Below are 6,219 nucleotides of genomic sequence, written 5' to 3'. Positions count from 1 at the left end.
TTTCTTCCCTCCCTGTAGGAAGTTTTTTTTCCATGCCCATATGTATATATATGTTTTTTATATTGTGTTCTGTGCCCTGTTCCTACGAGAGAGAGACCGAGTTTTTTTTTACCACCAGTATTGTTGAGTAGACAGCCTGTACTGTCTGCACAGACAGCCTATGCTGTCTGCCAGCTTAGTTCATATTTTGCACCACTAAGGTGCTGCCCTCTGGGCCTGCCCAGGTCTATGGGATGCTGGTCCCACACTCTCTGACTCTCACAGCGGCCTAGCAGCAAAACACAAGGCCTACTAGTTCTCCCTCTCATGGGCATGGCCCTACCCAGGCCATGGGCACAACACACAAGCCTGTGTACCCACCACTACATTACAAATAAAGTTAAGGAGCCTCCGAAGATGTATCATTTACTCCCCGCTACCAGCATCACCAAACAAACTCGTTATACGTGGCTGGAACAATGAAGTCACAATACCGTGGCTGTAACAATGAAGACATAGTACTGTGGCTGGAACAATGAAGTCACAATACTGTGGCTGGAACAATGAAGTCACAATACCGTGGCTGTAACAATGAAGACATAGTACTGTGGCTGGAACAATGAAGTCACAATACTGTGGCTGGAACAATGAAGACATAGTACTGTGGCTGGAACAATGAAGTCACATTACTGTAACTGGAACAATGAAGTCACAATACCGTGGCTGGAACAATGAAGACATAGTACTGTGGCTGGAACAATGAAGTCACATTACTGTAACTGGAACAATGAAGTCACAATACCGTGGCTGGAACAATGAAGACATAGTACTGTTGCTGGAACAAAGAAGTCACAATAACGTGGCTGGGACAACGAAGTCACAATACTGTGGCTGGAACAATTAAGCTATAATACCGTGGCTGGAACAATAAAGTCACAACACCGTGGTTAGAACAATGAAGTCACAATACCATGGCTGGAACAATGAAGTCACAATACTGTGGCTGGAACAATGAAGTCACAATACCGTGACTGGAACAATGAAGTCACAATACAGTTGCTGGAACAATGAAGTCACAATACCGTGGCTGGAACAATGAAGTTTGTATATATTTCGCCTGCTCTTGCGAATTCCTTGCATTGTTAAAATCTCTAGTAAGGCTGATGCATGCAGGGGATGAGATAAAAAGCTGTAAGCCTTCTCCCTGAAAGCTGGCTGCCTTGGATCAACGTGTAGCGCAAGCTGCACACCAAGGTATTGTCCAGTGTGGGTAGATTGGTATAGCACTGTGTACCTTGTTCCATGGTTCGTAGGTTCGAGTCTCTTTCAGCCAGAGATCAGTGTTTGTGTATATTTCGCCTGCTCTTGCGAATTCCTTGTATATATATATATATATATATATATATATATATATATATATGTCGTGCCGAATATGTAAAACTGGTCAATTAGCAAGAACTCATTTAAAATTAAGTCCTTTCTGAAATTTTCTTTTATACGTTTAAAGATATATTTTTTTCATTAATGTTAATGTAAAAAATTTTCATTTTGCACCAAAAGAATCTTAGAAAACTTACCTAACCTTGTTACAGTAAGAACAATTTATTTTAGCCTAACCCAACTAAATATATTTTAGATTTGTTTACAATAATTTAATACCAAACAAACACAGTGAAACATATTTTTTTCATTAGGTTCAGAATGATTTTGGCGAAATTATTGCATACACAAATTTTCACCTGTCCTATATGGCAAGATGAGCGTTGCTATTTAAGCCAAGATCGCAAGTTCTGCCTATTCGGCACGACATATATATATATATATTATATATATATATATATATATATATATATATATATATATATATATATATATATATATATAAAATTAATATATATATATTATATAGGTTGGTAGACAGCAACCACCCAGGGAGGTACTACCGTCCTGCCAAGTGAGTGTAAAACGAAAGCCTGTAATTGTTTTACATGATGGTAGGATTGCTGGTGTCCTTTTTTCTGTCTCATAAACATGCAAGATTTCAGGTATGTCTTGCTACTTCTACTTACACTTAGGTCACACTACACATACATGTACAAGTGTATATATACACACATACCCCTCTGGGTTTTCTTCTATTTTCTTTCTAGTTCTTGTTTAATTCCTCTTTTCTCCATGGGGAAGTGGAACAGAATTCTTCCTCCGTAAGCCATGCGTGTTGTAAGAGGCGACTAAAATGCCGGGAGCAAGGGGTTAGTAACCCCTTCTCCTGTATAAATTACTAAATTTAAAAAAAGAGAAACTTTTGTTTTTCTTTTTGGGCCACCCTGCCTCGGTGGGATATGGCCGGTTTGTTGAAAAAATATATATATATATATATATATATATATATATATATATATATATATATATATATATATATATATATATATATATATATATATATATATATATATATATATATATATATATATATATATATATATATATATATATATATATATATATATATATATATATATATGCATATATATATATATATATATATATATATATATATATATATATATATATATATATATATATATATATATATATATATATACAGTGGAACCTCATATTCGAACATCACTTATCGAACTCTTCGAAAATAGAATGCTTTTTTCGAACCATCTTTGTCCCCATTATCGAACTCGCCCCTATTTTCGAACCACTGGGTACCGGACCTGTCTGGCAGCCTGCTCTGTCCGTGTCCCCATGCAGGCGCCATGAGCCAGTCTAGTTTTCTTGATGCTTGAGGGAGCATTAACCTGCACTCTCATTGAAACATTTTACGATTATTTCATTGTATTTAGTGCATGTGGGACTGTGAAATAAGCTACAAAGAAACTTGCTAGTGGTACCTCTGTTGTAAAGAAAGTGAGAAACACCATAGATGTGATGAAGGAAATAATACAGAAGTGGAATGATGTCCAAATGTTTGTGGAGAAGTATCACCCTGAGCAAGCTGAAACAAGCCATCTTTGCAACAAGTTCAGTAACAGAACCATGTCCCATTTTAGGGAAATCTTAAAGAGGCACCAGAAACAGAGGACTGTGAACAGTTATTTTGTGAGACAGGGGTCCAGTGACTCTCAAGCTGGTGCTAGTGGCATTAAAAGACAGAGAAGGGAAGTAACCCCAGAGAGGGCTTTGATACCTGAAGTCCTCATGAAGGAGGATTCTCCTTCCAAACACTAACCCCAACTCCCTCTCTCTTCCTCCCTATCTTCCAGATGCCATCACCAATCTTCAATAAAGGTAAGTAAAATGTTATTTTATGTGCTTTTTTAAATTTATTAATGCATAATTGAACACTATATGTTGTATGTAAATCTATAATTAATCTCTATAAAATGTACTTTTTTGTGAATATTTTTGGGTTTCTGGAGCGGATTAATTGTATTTTCATTATTTCTTATGGGAAATATTGCTTCGTTTTTCAGACTTTTCGAATTTAGAACTAACTCCTGGAACGGATTAAGTTCGATATTTGAGGTTCCACTATATATATATATATATATATATATATATATATATATATATATATATATATATATATATATATATATATATATAAATTGGTGGTGGTCAGTCCCCCAGCCTTGATTGGAGGTGGTCAGTCCCTCAGCCTTGATTGGAGGTGGTCAGTTCTTCAGCCTTAAGGGGAGACTTGCGGCAATACTATATACTGGAGACGTTAGGAGTAGCAGCCTTAGTCCACTGGACTGAACACCTATCAGGACTGAGGGACTGACTACCTATCGAGGTTGAGGGACTGATCACTTCAAAAGAAAGAAAATCCTCAAAACGAAAATACTTTCATCATCATTCAACACTTTCATCTCACTCATACATAATCACTGTTTTTGCAGAGGTGCCCAGATGCAACACTTTAGAAGAATTATTATTATTATTAAAGATTCGTCGGTATTCTCCCGGCCCGGGCCTTTTCCAAGTGGTGGCCCGGCCTTGGCTCCCTGTCTAGGGAGTGTCTGAGACCTAAGTCTCCCATGGAATGAGGTACAAGTACCCCCTCATCTTTGGGACCAACTGTCCCCAGGCCTAACCATATTCCCCACCCTCACGGGGCTTGTAGGGAGAAGCTAGGCCTCTCTGGTCTGCCATCCCCGCCCCAAGGGGGCCCCAATTATATAAATACCAATTATATAAATTATTATTATTATTGTTGTTGTTGTTGTTGTTGTTGTTGTTGTTGTTTCATAATAACAACAACTAAAAGTGCATCCCCTCGAAGTGAGAATTACACTTATTACTTAAGTTTAACCTTAAATGTTTTCTCTTTAATTTGTTCCATTCAAAGAAAACTACCATTTTCTATCACATCATGGGTAACATAGCCATATAGAATCTTTAGCGGCCTTCATAGTTCTTGTATTTCAAATTATAAATACAGGAAAATAAGTCATTTTACTTATTTATTGTGGAGAGTTATAAAAAAAAACCAAATCAAGGATAGATTTTAATTAAACATTTTAAATTATTATTATTATTATTATAATCAAAAAGAAGCGCTAAGCCACAAGGACTATACAGCGCTAAACATTTTAAAAGAAAGAGATTTACTTCTTGTTTTTCCTACTCTTCATAGATCTAAACTTACTCCCTGTTCAGTACATCCACACTTACTACTGTGCAATCTACATCTACAGGACCTTAAATTCCAATATCAACCTTGACCTAAAACGCTTTCTTGATAGTTGCGACAGAACCCACAGGCACAATACCAGACACAAACATCTCTATGACATTCCCCGTGTCCAACTAAACCTTTACAAAAAATTCAATGTATGTCAAAGGCCCTAAAATCTGGAACACCCTACCTGAAAATTCTAAAACTGCAGACACATTCATCACCTTCAAAACTACCATCAGAAAACATCTTATCTCCCTGATACACCCTGTCAACTAATTACACTAATACCACCTGGTGGTTCACACTTACACTCACTCACCCATTTGACCATAAACAGAAATATCAATCTCAATCTCAATTATTATTATTATTATTATTATAATCAAGGGGGAAGCGCTAAACCCGGAGGATTATACAGCGCCTGGGAGGGGGGGATGTGGAAGGCATTCAGGCTTAATTCGGGGAACTGGAGCACAGATCCAATTCCCTAAATCAAGAGCCCCTCACCAACATCAAGGAGCCTTCCTTGAGGGGTCTCAATCTCAAAATAATGAATCTTAACTAGTCATAAGTTGGCCTGTGATACTCCAATACTGAAACTATGTATAGTGCCAAAACAAAAGCATTCACATTGCTAAACTCACAAACTAGTATTTAGTCACTTAGCCATAATACCAACTTAACTTGACTTGACTTGACGGGCTGGAGTTTTGAGACTCTATGACCGCGGGTTCAATCCCGGCCGGGGGTATGGTTTATACCAACTTACCTCAGAATTTTGTAATATTTTAAACTTAAGATTTAATTTAAGTCTGCCCGAAATGCCTAGCCATGCTAGGTGTTCTAGTGGTACACTCTGTAATTATTATTTTACTACATGTAAACCACACAATAACCAAATTCTGTAAACTCAGCATTGTAATCCTTATAGAGACTATTTCTTCTTCTTGTCCTTCTTCCTCCTCTTCTTCTTCTTCATCATGTGCCTTACTATGTGTAAAATCAATGGTAGATTTTCTAAGTAAAGTTAGCACAATCACTCCTCAGGATGTATACATTGAAAGGTGTGTATGTCTCCCAGCAGGAGCGGTTCTACCCCTAATCCAGGAAGGCCCCGGAAGCCACTTCAGTCCACATTGCTTTAAAGTTTAGGGCTACTGTATGAGAAGGCTTTTTTTAATAATGATATTAATAATATAGTGTAATTCAATACAAATTAATAATTTAAAAAAATAAAAGGTTATTACAGTATCATGTAGGCTAGCCGCTGCTGGTTGTGGTGATCCCATAACAGTTCAAGCTTCAGGGCACCAATAATGTAGGTCAGCCAGTCTCTCAGTACACCAGCTAACCACAGCCTTCTAGAGTGAGTTGACCAGCCTGGCACTAGTGTGGTGAGGTAGTTGCTGCAGCCATCTAATGCTTCAGAGGAGAGTTGGTAGCCTGGTAGAGGTACCTCACTTTCAGGGACACCTGTGACCACCAGACTCTCTCATGCTTCGGGTTCCAAGGAGTTCCAAGAGTTTTTCTTGGGACAGGCTTGT

The sequence above is a fragment of the Cherax quadricarinatus genome, chromosome 59, assembly GCF_038502225.1.
Source record: "Cherax quadricarinatus isolate ZL_2023a chromosome 59, ASM3850222v1, whole genome shotgun sequence".
Taxonomy (NCBI): domain Eukaryota; kingdom Metazoa; phylum Arthropoda; class Malacostraca; order Decapoda; family Parastacidae; genus Cherax; species Cherax quadricarinatus.
The sequence above is the reverse complement of the archived record's forward strand: the minus strand, read 5'-3'. Positions refer to the sequence as shown.